Raw genomic sequence first — 18604 nt, forward strand, 5'->3', positions numbered from 1 at the left:
GTAATGTTTTACTTCTTATAAATACATAGGTTTTTACTCTATTCTATATACATTTTAGTATGACTGAAATTTTCATACTAAAATATTTTTAAGAATTAATGAATGTTAAGAATGTGCCAGTTCATTTCCTTCTCTTCTTTCCCAAGCTCATATTAAGTCTTCCCAATTCTGAGAAAGATAAGTATACTTATACACTATTTCCTGGGTCTTTATTTTTTAGACTTTTAGCATCAGATGTTAAAGGCTCTTTAATTAGCTTATCTTTTGTTTTATCCTACACTATAACCCTTATAGTTTTCCAACAACCACAGAGTTCATGTGAGGATTAAATGAGATAAAGCATTTAACAACAGCATTTAGCATCAAGAGCTCAATAAATATTAACTATTGTTTTTATTATTTAATTTATTATAGTCTATTTTCCCAGCCCTAAATATGGACCAGAACATTAGAACTAAAATTAAAAAAAAAAAATTGCTGAGTGTATGTGGCCCAATGGTGCTCTGGTATTTTGGATGCATATATACTAAGTACATATGTTCACAAACACATGAACATATGCACTGGTATAATATATATTCACAATACTGAATTTATAGTTTTTTTAAAACATACTTTTTCTGTTCTCATTTAAATATTAAATAACAAAATGTTAATCTGAGGCCTAAGAAATGCCTTTAAAGAAAAGATAAAATACTGCATTTGATGGTGCACAATTACAATTTAAGTTAATGTTTATTAACTTATCCTAAGTACAATGTTACATTGAAGTGATTAATGATTGCATAAAGCTTCAATAATACTCAGTATGGTACATATTGTATTTTAAAAGGCTCATTTTTATAATATCAAGTAATTTATGCAAAACTTCAGTCTTACAGAATTGAATATTGACATCAAAATTTCTTCTACAATAGGATGAACAATCTTTGATACATGAACATTATTAAAATCACCTTTTCAGTTAATTTTCTTTGTACAAATAGCACAGATCCTTTCATTTATCTTTCCTTCCAATTCACAAATACAATAAAAGCTGTCTTTAAAAATGTTCTTAAATTAAACATCACCATGAAATGAGTGCTAGGACCCAGAAAAAAAAGAGAACACATGACAGTTTTTGTTACCTAAAAGTTGGAAAAATATCTCACCAAATCTTTATGTGAATATATTTTTTTAATTATATTTTCATACCTAAGAACCCAGAACTTGCTCTTATGAAAAACAACAGTTTGTTCTTCAGTTTGAGGTCTGGACTTAGATTGTCTAATAATCATTCCTCCATGCCCACTTCCTTGTTCTTAATCACAAATCTAATCATGTATTTTTATAAATATTCAAAACTAAATACATTTATCTACTTATGTAAATACTTTTCAGTTAACTTTAGCCGATAGCCTATGTAGAGATCTCATTAACAAACACATTTGGAACTTTTTAGATTTGTTCTGGCAGCTTGTAAATTCATATTAGATGTAACTGTTTAAATATATGAATGATTGACACTTTTTTTTAATGGATATAAAATATTAATTCCAAGTTCTGTTTTACTTACCAAGCTCGGCCATTCCACCTCACTGTCTGAACAGTATTATCAGCTCTTCGGATATTCATTCTTGCTAAGTAAAAGGATATTTCTTCTCTAGCTGGATTAATAATCAACTTTCTAGATAGTTCATTTGTAATTCTCTTCTGGTTAACCCTTAGCATTACAGCAGTCTACCTAACTCATGCTATGAACTTACGAAGAGGGAAGGAAAAGGGGAAATTCAATTTGCAGATAACAAATGGAAAGTAAAATGAGGACAGTTTAGGCACAAAGAACAATCAGCCCTACTTTTTTACACTAAACAGTATAAATCTTTATGTTAAATATTACAAAAGAACTAAGGTTAAAAACACAAGAAACAAGATACATGATGAGAAAAACTTAATGGGCTTCCAACACACCAGTCCAGTGCATCTCAGCCCATGTTTTCTGCTTTCTTAAAAGCAGATACCTACAAATCAGCTATGGGCATAACAGACACATTCTTCTCCTAGTAGAAAGGTCTAACTTTCAACCTCTAAATGCTTCCTCTCTCAACAGTTGTAATCCTTTGGTCTCTTATTCTAAAATAGGTGCCATCTTAGGCTTCATGGCAATTTTCTCCAAATGTGATCTGTGAACATTTGCATCAGAATAATGTATAGAACTTGTTAAAAATACAGACACTTGGGCCCCACTTTAGAAATTTGAAGCACCCCAGGTGATTTTTATGTACATTAAAAGATTGAAACCCACTGCTCTAGGACCATTTCTGACCTCATCTAAAAAAGACTCCAACATAATCCCTTGGGACTCAGAATGAACTTAATTACTCCTGCTGCTAGTTTGACCTTGACTTTTTCATTTGATTCCAGTAACTAGGATTCTACCTTGTTTCCCTGTACCTAAGTGCACCAGTCCATCTGTGACCCTGATTCTTTGATGATCTTGGTAACCTTCCACCTGCAGATTACTCAGAAACTAGAATCTATCCTTGAACTCCACTTGGTATATGTGGTCTTATTGTAGCCTACCTGCCTAAATCTTTAAGTACCACTGGCCCCAGATTTTTCTTGCTTTATCTGCTTCATGAAACACTTCAGTCTCTTATTTTATGTCTCTCTTTTACATACATGGACTACCCTTGTTGGTGTTCACTGTCTCATCTTTTGGCTAATGCATTTTATCTGCTATATTAACTTTCTCCCAAGGCTGTTCCCATCCCAGTGGACCCCTACCAGTCTGCTCTATACCTGTTATGACGAGCAGGACTTGCTTAGACAAGCAGGGAGACATGAAATAAACAACTAAATAAAATGAGAAAAGACAGACATGGTGGCCAGTGATTTTGCAAATTGCTACAAAAGCCCATGCTTATAGTCAGAATAAGGGAAAAGATCATAACTGCAAAAATAAGAACTATGGAAAGATAAGTCCTTGAGAACCAGACTAGTAGACCAGGTAAAATAAATTGAAAAAAATTTTTAATTCTTATCATTTGTTTTATTTTCATGGAACCTATTAGGAAAGGTCAAGGAAACAATGATTACTTAACCTGAAAAGAAAGTTAAAGTAACTAAAAGAAAAACAGTACTGTACCAAACCAGTAAAACTGAGGAAGACTTTGATTTCTTATGGCCTCTCTTCCACTTCCTACATTTATGATCTAGATTAAGTCTCTTAACTTTTCTGTGCCTCAGTCCCTAAATGGGTATAATAAACCATGTTCTGTGTGTCTAGGATTATTTTGATAATTAAACAATATGTTTATGAAGGAGCTTTGAAACTATAAATATCATATAAGTATAAGAGATTATTGTAGCTATATAAATTCCTATTATTCAAAGATTATATTTAACACCTATCCACAAACAACATAAGTAGCAATTTCTTGTTTTATATTATATTTGAAGGGATGTGTAAACCATATACTTGTGAAAGATGTAAACAAGATTGTGAAATGTCTTTCCTAAGACAATTTTAATAGGATCAACATCATGGGAGAATAAGGTGATATCATCCTAAAATATTGATAAGTAATTAGATTAACCTGAGTTTTCCCAGGTCAGACACAAACCTTGTAAGTCTTACTAGATGAGAAAAAGGATTAGGTGTGAAACTGGTGACATTTCTCAGAACCGTCTCCCTAATGCTGGAGTTCACAATGACTTCAAGTGACAAAAGCTTGGGGCATTTGCTACAAGACATTTAGACTGAATCCAACATGGCCTAAGATTCAGTCAAGTGCCATGATTTAATTTAACTGGATAATGTGTACCTATTAACATTGAGAAAACAGAAGTCCTTAGCCTATAAATTGATTGACAAAAGTTGTCCATGTAAAGAAAAAAAGGATTGATTCTCAACTTAAAAAGTAGACATTTTTTAAGTTTCAGTAAAGGCATTCAACAAATATTGTTGAGCACCTATGTTCTAGGCATTGCTCAATATGAGTGACAAAAACAGTCAAAACATTTCTTCTATATAGAGCTTATATTCTAGGATGGCCATAAATTTAAATGGTATGCAAATTATATAGAATGTTAAACATGTACAGAGGCTACGGAAACAAATAACATTAGGGAGACCAGGACTGTTTGGAGGGTTGCAATTTTAAAATAGGGTGGTCAAGGTAGATAGACCTCATTACCTGACACTATATGATACTCTAAATATCATGTTTTCATAGACTATTAACATGGAACAAATCCAGTAAAATTATATTTTAAATTTAAAAATGTATCTACAGTATGATCCAATTTCCAAGTTTTTTCATTTACTTAACTATTTTTCAAGTACCTACTATGAGCCCTGCACTGTTCTGTGCACAAGATAGATGGCAGTAAACAAGCTAGAAATGTTCTTTCTTCTCATATAAACATAGATACAACACTGAAATGAAATATACCAAACTAGGGTACATTTTTCTATTATGATAATAAGGTAAAATTGCAGATTATTCTATTCTCTCCTTATGTTTAAACATAGACCAAAATTACTAAATATGGTCTGAATGATTCCAAAAAAAATTAGGGCATTTATATTGATCTAAATACTATGGTTCATCTTTGCTTTGGGATATCTGCTTGGATAAAGCACAAGTTTATACTCTTATAATGTTCTGTTAAATGTATATTGCATTCTTCAACTATATACTGATTCTTATATCTCACAAAATATAATAAAGGTTAATAACATTAGGTCTCTTTACAGATGCAAAAACTAAGAAACAGAACTGTTAACTAATTTTCCATACTGAAAAGAAAAAGTGCTTAAATCCTAAATTCTAATAATATATATCAAAGTATCTCACACAATGCCTGGATCAAGAAAGATTGCAAGCTCTGAATGTCATGCTAGTACCTTGGGATACATCTCTCCCCAGTTATGCTGGGGATTTTTATTGGATATTTTTGGTCAGGAAAAAATTTTTTCATTCATTTAAAATGGAGCTCTAATAATTATTTTTAAAAATCTGATCTTAATCCCAACCCCACCACAACCACCACCACTATCAGAGAGCAGCTTTATTCCATCTTCCCCTCAACCACTAAAATGACCAGTGAGCAAGCTGGACATGTTTCCATAATGCTTCTTCATTCTTCCTTTGAGTTCATGTTTTTATATTTAAATAGTACAGCAAATGGTATCTATTTGCTTACCCCTAGCTAGTTATCTTGGGCAAGTCATGTCAATTTTCCAATCTCACTTTACTTATTTTTCAAATACAAGAATTGGACTATATAACCCTAGAGCTACAGTTTCATGAAATTATTATTTCAAGTCTGTGAGGTATATCTACAATAAATTAAAGGAACACAGCTTTCTCAAAAAAAAAAAGGCTACAACAATAAGGACAGTTGGCTAGAAAAAGTATGAAAACAAATACCTGGGATTAAAAGAGAATTTGAAAATCTCCCCAATCCCCAGACCAAGTCCAGCTTCAATTACACAAGGGTCATTCAGGGACAATGGAGAGGAAAAAATATGAAAGTTCTCTTGATCATTAAAAGATTCTCTTTTTTGCTCAAAAAAATAGTGTTCCTATACTTATTCTGGTTCTAAAAACATATACACACCTACACAAAACATCCACAACCAAGCGTTTTAATACTGATATGGAAGGAAAACAGAAGCCACTCATCTGCTGAAGTAAAAGTATTTCGAACTCAGAAAGGGTGATTTAGTTTTGAGGGTGTTTAAGAAATAACAGTATATTCAGTCCTTTTCTATCACCTCCTATGTAATACAAAAGCCCCAATAGCTCTTAAAATTTTGATACTTTCTTATGTACAGAGAGAAAAATTCGTGTTGCTATTGCAGCAACATCTAAACAGTTTCCTGTAAACTTTCTGTGATGGGAGTAATAGAATTTATGATAAAACCCTGTAGAGTGGTGAAACAAATTTCTATCGTATTTATCATTCATTTTATTCAGTGTACATTTGAAGGAAAACCTTTTAAGAACACTGATAATGTGGGAAAGCTACAACACTAAATTTATTGTTAAGTATCACATCACTGGTCCTCCTGGGAGTCCAGAAAGAAAGCTTAAATCACATTTCCTAGCACATTGGAGAGTTTCCCAGAGATGTGATGGCCCGCAGAGGCAAACCATCCAAAGCACACTGGAATCTCAGAGATGGTGACAAAGAAATATCACTTTGTTTAATAAAAGCAAATCGAAGTTACCCTTTTCCCTTTTTTTTTTTTTAACAAAGTACAAACTCTCCCTTACCCCATTTTTCTCCTTTCTTTCCCCTGCCCCCTCCTGTTTCACCTGACTGAACTGTAGGTATTTGTTCCATCACCTGACTTAGGGGCTGGCTAGAAATATTAGAAAAAAAACAATCTACCATTGTTATATGAGACAACAACCTTTCATGTCCTTGAAGCTCACCATGACCTTTCATCTTTCCTATCCCCAGTGGTCTCTCCTAACAACTAAAACTACACTCAGTTGGGCTGAATTCCAGATTGTCATAAAAAGAACCCTGTCCTTTCAAAACAAAACCAATTTTTACACCAAGGTGGGGGAGAAACACAAGTCCATTGTTCCCTCACAGATGGAAGTTGGAGTTACTAAGGCAACTGCTCTAATCCTCCTTTTTACCACCTTTTTCACATCACTGGCCTATCAAGTATGCTACCTTTTAACTCATAAGCTCAAAAGCTGGTAGTCTAACTGGCTGCCCTAATTAGCTACGATTTTCACACTACAGACAACATGATGAGCTAATCGAAATTTGCAAAATAATGACGTACCTCCAGCAAATATTCCTCCTCCTGAGGCCCAGTCTTAGAATAACAATAATGAGACCATTATTAGAGAAGGGCATTAAAATGCTGCACTGCTGCTAAACAGAGAACTTAATTGTTCTGGTCTTGTCCATTGAATCAACAACCTATTGTTGTGGACTTGAAAAATAAAGGACTGGAGAATGGTGCCATGATGATTGGCCTGTGCGGCCATACCGGCGCTCTGTAGAATTGTTTTCTTTTGAAACTCTTGATGGACTAGTAGTTTTGTTTAAAAGTAACATAAAAGGCGATTGTCTGGATAAAAAGTCCTATTTATTGAAATCCTTAGAAGCGGTTGCATGGATTTGTTCGTGACCCCTGAGATAAAAACACAGTGACCATAATAACACCATTTGCAGAGAGCCCTGTTACCAGGGCCTACAGTAACATAAGATAAGAGGCTGTCTTTTCTAGCTACTGTAGGAAGGAAGGAAGTACTTCTGAGGAGAAAGCAAGAATGATAAAAGGTCAAATACTGGATGAAGCTCATTAATCTCTGAAAGGGAGACTTTTAAAATAATGCTAATTTAAGAATTCTGCACAATCGCTACAGATTCAAGCACATGTAAAAAGGCTCACAGCCTGTTTTTCCTTTCTTTTCTTTTTTCACTTTTGGGTGTCTTTCCTTTGGTAAAAAGAAAATTAAAATAAAATGATTATTAAATAACTGAAGCAAGATGTTTCAGGATAACCAGGAGAACAAGAAACCCAAAGGTTTTCAGACAATTATTCTTATGGTCATCCCCAGTCTATGGCAAGAATAATAAAATACTGAAAGTTAAAGGTTAACTAGTATGGGATTCTTACAGTAGAAAAGCACTGTTTACACACTGTAAAAGTGTCTTCTATACGAAGCCACAGTACATGTTTTCTGTAAAGTCAGGTAAGAACTCTAGTGTGGAATTGTGGTGGGAGGGAGTGTACTTTTTTGTTAGCAGGTATTTAGGGCGGGGTTCTGTTTGTTTTTTATCAAGTGAAATCTGCATTATATAAAAATGTATTAAATTGTAAATAAAACCTCTTGCTTCATTCAATCTGTGCTTTGCTTCATTTATCTTCATCTTGTTAGGCTAAATTAATTAACAATCTCACTGTTGCACACTTTCTCTTTTCATTACATCAAATAATGGCCTGTATATGGAGAAAAGCCCTCACCACGGGAATTCTGCAACTCTACTGCTAAGAAGAGTTTGTGTGTATCAGTGCAGCGATATTAGCTGGATACATTCATTTCATAAGCATTTATTAAGTGTACTTTTCATTGTTAACAACCAATTAAATTCTTAACATATTATCAATAGAAAAACATTTTTCAAAATGAAACTAAACTAGAATTGCAAGATACTTTAAAAAGGAAAAAAAAAATAACATCGTATGTCCACAGCCAGGCTTCACCAACAACGTCACCCAAAATAAGAAGAAACACATGCAAATTTGGCAGGTATGTTTTCACAGATACAACACAACATCACATAAAAGGTTTAAAAGACACGCCCCAAGCTGTTCTCCTTCTTGCTTTGGAATGTCTAACATGTAATAAATTGGATGATTAGAATTTCATTGGTAAATCCCATTATTTTAAATCTGTAAGAGTGAAATGTGTTAAACTCTTTTGTAAATTTTCTTTCAACCTGAAACACTAGAGCTATGCAAATGGACAAAACAGTAAAGCCCTTTTTAATCTTTCCCTGATCAACCAGGGCTTCTTTCTCCAATCACAGCTTTGTGCGTGATATCTTTTTGCTAGCATTTCTTATTTAATTAAAACAGACACTGACAGAAGGACATGGATTAGTACTGTAATGATGCATTTACTTAGATTAATCGGAGGCTCCTTTTAGAGTAATGGCTTAAACAAAGAACAAAAGGAAATTGTTATGAAACAGCCTTTTATCCCAGGCAAAGGTCGCATTATGAGGTTTTTAATTTTGTCAGCTTCTGTTATACTCTGCCCTGCTAGTGGAACATGAGAAGTGCTTTTACCCCCAATAAAGCCAGTTATTATAAAAACAGCCATTAAAACTGTAAATTAAAATGTCTGATTTTTAAAACAGGTTACTTAGCTTTCAAAATACTCTAATTAGCATGTTGTGCATTGTTGTGAGGAAAAGAAGACTTAAATGCTAATGACCTACCACCAGGTGACCACAATACTGTGCAAAATAATAAGGACATTTCCACATAATATGATGAATTAACCATGTACTGGTCCCCCAACTAGCATCCTTTCTGCAAATATAGCTCCAGATTAATGCAGGGCCATAACTGTTACAATGTGTTCAACAACGCCCTGCCTCTATCCAGGGGACTCTGATTCTCAGCCCACTACTTTTGTATGTTCACTAAAAAGCATCCTGTCTACTCAAAAGGAAGTATATGAAATAACAGTACTATACAGAGTCTGAATGTAGTAAAGACAGCAGTACAGTCATTTGATTTCAAAGTACAGAGAATGAGAGCACCAGGCTCCTAACAAAACTTCCTCTTTGCCTCTTTCATCCAACTTTTCTTCCCTTCTCTAGTAAGTTTGACTTGCAATGTGTAAATGAAGTTAAGATTTGAAAGCTCAGTCTTCATTCACAACATTCATTTTTTTATTGAAGCATAGTTGATAATACACAATATTATGTCAGTTTCAGGCACACAACATAGTGATTTGACAATTATCTATATTATTAAATGCTCATTTTATACTATTGCCTTTAAATGGCCTAAGTAAGTCCAGTTTCCCTTTTCTGAGTCTCATTTTTCCCCCTTTCCTTCACTGACCCCATTCACCACCACCTCTCCCTAGTCAAAATTTGCTTTTGACAAAGGATATACCAGCATTTGTGTTTTGCACCATATGAATTCAACTCAATTATTTGCATTTTCTGCCTTATCTTTCTTTATAGACTGAATGATTCTCTGTCCTGTAAGGCTAACATACATTAATTGAATATATAGCTACTGTGGGGAGTATTTCCAGAGTTCCTAAACTCAACCCACAGGGAAAATGCATTCCACTTTAAATCAAGTCTCACACGAGTATCACTGAGCAGCTGCCTCTAGGAACTTCTTGAAATCAATGTGCAACGTCTATTGCCATTGATACAGCAAGACTTCAGGATCATCTGTCACATTTTCCCAGTTGAGTCTTTTTAAAAAGGAGTCATCTGAGGTTGTATCTATTATCTATAACTATGAAAAGGCTGAAGATTCAACCCCAAAACTCAGAGGTTTAAAACAATAAGCATTTATTTAGCTCATGGGTTTGCAGATCAGCTGAGCATTTCCTTTGGCTTTAGCTAAGCTCACCAACATGTCTTGTGGTTGGATGGCTTTTGGCTGATCTAGGATGACTGGGATATCTATACTAATTCAACATGGCTCCATATGTTTCACTTCCCATCAGACTAGCCCAGGCTTGTTCCTCTCATGATGGCAATGTGAACAGAAATGCACAAGTGCTTTTTACAAGCCTTTACTTTTGTCACACTTACTAACATCTCATTGGCCAAAGCAAGTTAAGTGATGGATCCTGGAGTCAACGGGTGGGACAGAAGGTCCTGTCCATGGCAGAAGGGACCTATAACGTCTCATAACAAAGGCCATGGATACAAGGAAGAATAAAGAAGAATCGGGGCCTTTAGAATAATCAGCCTTAGCGAAGAGGTCATAGTCATTTTGATGATTCCCAAAGTTCCTCAGCAGATGTTTCTGTTTTGTTCCATTTTAACTAATATAGTCTAGATAACTACTCAATATTGACATCATTTTTATTTTAATAAGTGGCAAAAACTCTTCCAAAAGCACTTAACAAACCACCTCACCTCATTTTATACCCATAGATATCCAGTTTAAAAGTTGCAACTATAAAGCTAATTCTAAAATATGACCTGTACAAGTTCACCATTTATTTTTGTTTCCTGACTTGTTAGGAATCAGTTAGTCCTTGATAAAGGTTTTAAAACTACAAACCTCTGTGTCTCAGAAGCCTCCCTTTCACCCACAAAAGCAGATAAACTTGAGGATCTATCTAATGTATGCTGGATCCAGATCTTGTTTATCACTGCATCTCAGTAATAACATTTCCATTACACAGAATATCTGAAAACAGTCTACCACGTCCTTCACCACGGCAGACATAGTCACAATGGCAGTGTTTCAAAAAAAAATTTTTTAAGCCCAGTCCTTATCATTTATATCTCTATTGTTATTCTAATATCTCTGACAGTAGAAAAGGAAAGAAAAGAAAATCTTTGGTCACAAAGACTACATGAGAGAGGGTGTTCTAGTATAAGATGATTAAGAAGCTAATTTAAAACTGCAGATTCTCTTTGTCTTACCATATGAAACAAAAGATCAATGAGGAAAATGTTCATGGTGGCTGTATAAATTTCCCAGTGTTCAACTGGCTGGATAATTCTAGGGAGATACCTAGAGCCAGTTACCAGTCCTTCCACTCAGATACACTCATCCAGCAGGAGTAGGAGTGATTACTGGGCAGAATTCCTGAACTCTATGGCAAGGGGAATACGATCCTGTACAGCACCACTCAACAATTATCCCTGTGAGCAATCAAAACAGCCAGTGAAGTGGGTCTCCGCAAGGAGCCTTCAGCCACAGCCAGCTCCGACGATGAGGGTGGCCAGAGCTGGCACTAACATTGAAGAACAAGAAAGAAAGGCCAGTAAAGCTCAATCTTGCATCCAGAGATATTAAAAAGGAAACTAAATGACATGGAGAAAACTGTCTTAAGAATTACCCAACGAATGGAGAACACAAAAGAATAGCATAATAAAATGATTTTTAAGTGGCTTTCACTTTTCTACATTCCTTTACAACTCATTTCAATTGTAATTTTGTTTCAAAGTGAAGCCCTAAATTATGGTTTGCCTTTTATAAACAAGGATAATACCTGACAAGAAAGCAATCTGCCCTGGTTTTCTAATGTTTTGACCAACCAAATCCTCTCACCTGGTCTTTGGCAAGTATCAATCATCACTGCTCCAAGGCCATGGAACAGAGCGAAGCTGGTAGGTTCATATAAGAATCAAGACAAGCATTGTGCTCTCATTAACACTGGGTTCTAAACAAACAATAGACTCATGCTCAGAGAGCTCTACTAATTCTTCTCAGTAGAAGTAGCTTGAGTTTAACTCAAAATTTCCTTTAAAAGCATCTTTGCTTTGACAGAGAGGCCAAAAGGAAGAAAAACAAAAGCACGTGGGTATCAGTAAAAGGGAGTGCCTTAGATACCAAGGATGAGAAAGGAAAAAATTGAACTCCTGAAGAACATCATCTTTGAATATACAGAACCTAGTACATAGTAAGCGGTACAGAATAAGTGCTCAAAAAGTGTGTGTTGAATTAAATTGTGATACATTTAGAACCGATACAGACAGAAGAAAGTAAGCAGCTTTTTTATAGGAAATTACATCCAGAGTTGTATGGGATACTCAGGAAGAACAACCTTAAGTGTTCTCAACATTTGTGTTGAACTACTTTTAATACAATGAAGTGAGATTAAATATAGGTCAAATACATGTAAAGGAGAAACATCTACTTCCCAGATTTTTTAGAGATAAAAATCTAACTAAAATTAATTCCAAGGAGAGTCTTAGAGGAAGGACAGTATCATAAATGGCTCAATGCAACCAATGGGGTAATTGTGGGTCTGGAGAGAAGCTCTAAATTTGTGCCTTTTAATATGCATTAGAGATATAAACAAAATAATTGGACTGTAAGTGTCAGATCATGCTTAGCTTCAACTTTGGTGCAGGAGCCCTTTTCAATGATCAGTTAATGCTTTCTCTAATAATAAATATCTTCCCTGACCAACGTCATCAACCTGCTCTCCTCTTAATCCCAATTGGTCACACCACAGGTCTGCCAAAAAATATTCAAAGCTAAACACCAAAGTAATTATGTAATTTTGACAGACTTCTGAAGGCAACCTCTACACTTCACCAACATCTTCTCTGTCCCCAACTTCTGGCCCTATTAAGCCACTCTCCCCAAAATAATCCAGCTATTTTAGGTTGATGTTTCAAATCTTTAGGATAAAATATTTTCCTCCTACAGTTTAAACTTAAGTGTCTCTAGGAGAGGTAATATTGAGTTACTTTCACATTAAGATGTATATGACTCCCAGCTCATTTTATAAGGCTAGAATATCCTTAATTTCAAAAAATAAAGATACTATAAAAGGGAAAATTATAATTTCATTATGAACACAAATGCAAAAATCCTTTACATATTAATTAATGCTACAGTGTAAATGAAAGTCTATTGAGAACAAGTAGGTTTTATCCCAATAATGCTATATGGTTCAGAAAATTTTCCAATGACACCATATTTACAGACTAAAGAAAAAAAATCTATGAACATCTCAATAGATGGAAGAAATACAGAAGAAACCTACAGAAAACCTCATAGTTATTGATGTTATGTTAGGATACATTCTCATAAAAAATAAAAACTATAATGTCTTCCCTCAGTAAGAGCTTCAGGCTGATCATGAATGGAATATCTCAAGACTGGGAAGAAGACCATCTAAAATAAAGTCCATGACCGACCTCACCCAAAGAAGGTAAAACACACCAAAGCTTCCCAAGTGTTTGCACGGGTCATGGCAAACTCTTAGTGGTGGGACGTGTTTATTATATAATATTAAATGAAAAAACACAGAACACACAATGACATCTTTGCTCTGATTACAGTTACATTAAATTTTGTTAAAAAAATATGGGAACTGGAAATACAAAGGTGAAAATGAAAACAGCTGACAAATTGTGAAGTGGTGTATGAGATATAATTTTTCTTTGTTGTAACATAAACGTAATAAAAAATTTTAACCAAAAAAATCATAATAAATAGCAAAGCTGTGTATGAGTGCTATGGGATACTATTCTGTGAGCAGCTTTTATTTATTGTGTGAGAAATAAATAGACAATGATTGACTAAGAAGAAAGAAAAATCACCACGTAAAAGGGTTATAAGAAGAAGAAAGGGGAGCCTCTTAGCAGCAGTTTCTTCCTTAGAATTCTACATTTTAAATTTTATTTGGTCTGGGTTATAAGGTTTGGTCATTTGAGGAAAGGGGAAACCCTACATAATTATAGATAATAAAACTCCAAAATTCACTACCTCTGAGAAATTCCACCCATATAACTAAGTGTGCATGCCATTCCAAATGCTCTGTTATCTACACGGACTCTTAAGGTTAAGGCATTTGCAACCTTGGCTTTATCTTCAAATGGTTCTAATGAGGGACTTTCATGAACTAGTCAGCACCCCAACCTCTGAGCATGATCATTCCTAATGAGAGCATCAACACTCAAGGGACCTAAATCTGAGGCTTTTAGATATGAGGGACATATCTATAATCTTTAAGAATTATGGATAAAACCATGCCAATTTAAGACCTTGGCATTTAAGATTTGCCAAGTAAAAAAGACCAAATTTGATTGAGAATATACATCCTTGAATTTATGTTGTTATTTTAAGGTTGGGATTTTTAAATTTCTTAAACAACAAAATCTTACCATAAAATGATCCAGCATGTTTTTAAAAAGGTTGATCAAAAATCAACCTAATCTTTACATACATATTTCAAGCAATGTGAAGAACCAGACAGATAAAATAGAGATGTCCTAAAAGGCTATGTAACAAATACAAATTAAAAACATCACCCATTTAAATGTGATTTACTAAACCCAAGTAGAATTTGCAAAACTATATTTGGAGAATAAGTTTTCTTCCAAATTTAGATTATTTTTCCAGGAAAACAGCAAAATTTGTACTACAATGTGAATTTCCAGTTACAAATGTGTTTGTTTCTGAGGTCAAGTAAAACACCTTTATTTTGAAAGAAGAGCCCACATAACTTAATTCATTTATCTTAATTTTTATTTGAAAAGACTTCTACATTTTTAAATACATATGCCACAAAAGAACAACATATTAAACTACTATTGGCTATGTATATCTCTTGGGTTGAATGTGATTATTATACACTTTCTTGAAGAAATGATTTTATATAAGAGAAGAGAGGGAAGAACACAAATGCAAAGGAAGCCCAGGGAGAATGGAAAGCCATTAAAGGAAAGAGTGGTTGAGACATCAAAGGCAATATTCATTGATATCAAATTCATTCACACATTTATTTTATGCATATATTTACAACATTGATTATGAGCCAACTGCACACAGTTTGTACTGTGCTAAAGATGGTACAAAGAAATACTGCATAGTCACCACTCCAAACTCATAATTGGTAAGTGGGATAGAAGGATCATAAGCAGTAATGATGAGGAACATGTCAATTCCTTCCCCACCCCCATCACAATTTTTGTTCACTTATATAAAATCCTTTACAGATTTTTTTCAGGGTCCCACAAAATAACACACTTCACTTTTTTTTTTAATGTTTCATTTCCTTCGAGAAACTACTTCTTCCCTAACTTCCAGGAAAACATGCAAACAGTAAAAGCAATCAACACATAGAAGCTAAATGTAAGAAGAGCAGCGCAAATTTTGGCAAATCATGAAAGGATTAGGAATGTGGACATTTTTAAAATTTTTAATTAACTCAATAACTATATACTGAGTGCTTATTGAAAAATAGGTACTACGGTCATATAAATTATTTAAGATGGATTTGACTCAACATCCCCGGCCTTAAAGAAAAAAACTACTGAGAAGATAAATTGTGATGAGCACCAAAAGAGAAATACAAAATACTATGAGAATTTAAATGAAGTCAGACCAGAGAAGATTATAAGGAGCTGGGCCTTGAAAGATAGAAATCCTTAGATTCTAGGACTTTATCCTCTTGTCTTGAAAGATAGAAAACAAGTAAATATGTTTTTTAGTAGTATTCCAAGTACAGGGAAGGTCATGAAATAGATCAGGAAAATACAAATTGCTTCTATGTCAATCAGTTCAAAAGTATCTAGAGAATTTTAAATGAAGATATGCTGTTCATACAATCTATTTTTAATACCCTACATTTTAAATATATGGCATTATTCCACATTAGAAAATTTGGAGAGTTATAAATAATGCACTCTACAAATTGTTGGCAGTCATCATATTCACAATGTATAAAGAATGGGACTCTTCCTATACTATCTGTACCAGGTATTAAATGCCAAAGATACTTGATCAGTATTTTTATTGTTTATATTTTAGCAAATAATAAAATATGAAGTAAGCCTCCCACACATAGTGGGAAGTTACGTTTTAATGTTTGAGAGGCTAAACATGTAAGTTACCTGCTTAACTGGGCAGGATAAATCTGTATCTCCTTACCTTAAAAACAATTGGGCCTTTTGTTACCCTGGGGCTGGCAAATAAAATATATACCATCTGCATAGATACACCATTAACTACATAGGCAGAATAAATGATCAATCATGAGGGATACCAGCAAATCTCAAGAATATCTGGCAGCCTAAATGGCATAGCATTGGATAAAATAATAGTAAAAAGAAACTAGGGGAAAATTTGTCTCATGACTATATAAAAACCTGAGTTAAAAGAGTAAAGATTTGAAGGACACTAGTGGAATTTGGAGGTAGTCCCTTGAATTTAAATATTCAGCATAAATTGAGCACATATGACTCATCAAGAGATTTTATTTCTTAATATGTAGCTATTTAAAGAACACATGCACTCACTCTACTAGCCTACACTTCCATGTACAATGAACATGACCACAAAGCTTTTCCCATAAGGCATTAGCACCACAGGAGGTTTAAGTGGAACTGGAGACAATCTGTCATGTGTACTGTGGTCACCTTGAAAAATCCACCTTCATGTTTAGAACCAAGTGTAGTAATTCAAAATCAGGCTTTAATAGGAAGACAATGCACACAAAAAGAAACTCTCTATTCAAACTTCTTGTAGACTGACATGTCAAATTTTTCCACTGATCAGCCATGTGTTCTAACTTTATTCTTTAGCAAAGGAAATGCAAAACTACAGATAGGCACAGAATTTTCCAAGATGTCTTCTAGCCTCTTTGGCACTATAAAAATTATTTATTCTGAATCCTAGGCAGTTTTCCAAGTAGACATTTTAGAGGATCCCACTGCCTTCCAAAATATCAAATTTGGAAACCTGAATGCTACCTGACGAGACCTGGAAAAAATAAATGACTAATTTGTACCAGCTAGAAAAGAAAAATCATCCAAAATTTTTTGAATGAAGGATTTCTCATTTAAACAGTTTACCAGTTAATCCCAGAATTTAAACTTCAAGTGTCCACAATGCCAAAACATTCCCAACTGCATCTTTCAAGAACTTTATCCTCTTCTCTTGTCAACATTTCCTACACTCACTCATCCACTCAATTACTCATTCAACAAATGTTTATTGGATAGTTACTATCTGCCAAAGAACCAGAAGTATTTTCTTTGGGAGCCATGGAATTTATCACAGGCATCACAATAATGTCCCATAAGGCCATTGCCAAATACTCTAAATCTGAGCTAGTAATGGAACAGGCAGGGTAGGAAACAGGGAGACAAAGATGGTATAGAAATACCACTAACAATCTATCACTCTGAAACATGGAATGAAAGGTCAGCACTATTGATGTAAACTTGATGCCCTATATTTGTCCCCTTGATGCTGCACCAATTCACCTACCTCTAAAGCAAGACTTTAGAGGTAGAGCAAGACTTCGGCTAGGAAAGCCGAAGTATTGTTGTATATGAAGAGAGTAGTGAGCTGCTTTTTATTAAAAGGAACTAAGCAACAAATAACAAGCAGAACTGAAAATTCCAAATATGCTTTCAAAAAAATCCATATATTATCCCTTTGAGGCTAACCATGACTATCTGACAAGAAAGCTAATGGCTACATACATAAACAGAATCAGAAATGAGAAAGGAAAAATCACTACAGATACCACAGAAATACAAAGAATTATTAGAGAATACTATGAAAAATTATATGCTAACAAACTGGATAACCTAGAAGAAATGGACAACTTTCTAGAAAAATACACCCTTCCAAGGCTGACCAAGGAAGAAACAGAAAATTTGAACAGACCAACTACCAGCAACAAAATCAAGCTGGTAATCAAAAAACTACCTAAGAAAAAAACACCTGGACCAGATGGCTTCACCGCTGAATTTTATCAAACATTAGAAATGTCTACCCATCCTCCTTAAAGTTTTCCGAAGAGTAGAAGAAGACGGAATACTTCTAAACTCATTCTATGAGGCCAGCATCACTCTAATACTAAAACTAGCAAAGACACCACAAAAAAAGAAAATTACAGACCAATATCCCTGATGAACAAAGATACAAAAATACTCAACAAAATATTAGCAAACCAAATTCAAAAATACATGAAAAAGATCATCCATCATGATCAAGTAGGATTTATGTCAGGGATGCAAGGTTGGTACAACATTCGAAAATCCCTCAACATCATCCACCACATCAACAAAAAGAAGGACAAAAACCACATGATCATCTCCATAGATGCTGAAAAATCATTTGACAAAATTCAACATCCATTCATGATAAAAACTCTCAACAGAATGGGTATAGAGGACAAGTACCTCAACATAATAAAGGCCATATATGACAAACCCACAGCCAACATCCTACTTAACAGTGAGAAGTTGAAAGCTTTTCCTTTAAGATTGGAAACAAGACAAGGATGCTCACTTTCCCCACTTCTATTCAACATAGTACTGGAGGTCCTAGCTATGGCAATCAGACAACACAAAGAAATAAAAGGCATCCAGACTAGCAAGGAAGAATTTAAACTGT

The 18604-nt window shown here is 34.3% G+C and overlaps 1 protein-coding gene across 10 annotated transcripts in view; it reads right to left on the bottom strand.

The window, feature by feature from the left end:
• SOX6 (SRY-box transcription factor 6) overlaps nt 1-18604 on the bottom strand; it is a 622190-nt gene that overhangs the window by 391654 nt on the left and 211932 nt on the right. Inside the window, exon 1 of one of the 10 annotated variants that reach the window (XM_073216254.1) lies at nt 1556-3058. The exons of the other annotated variants lie outside the window; for them this stretch is intronic. The gene's annotated coding sequence lies outside the window, so the exon portion shown is untranslated. Of the gene's footprint in view, nt 1-1555; nt 3059-18604 lie in introns of those variants that run through there. 10 annotated transcript variants of the gene reach the window in all.

Source organism: Manis javanica, chromosome 11 (genome assembly GCF_040802235.1).
Source record: "Manis javanica isolate MJ-LG chromosome 11, MJ_LKY, whole genome shotgun sequence".
In the NCBI taxonomy this organism is placed as follows: domain Eukaryota; kingdom Metazoa; phylum Chordata; class Mammalia; order Pholidota; family Manidae; genus Manis; species Manis javanica.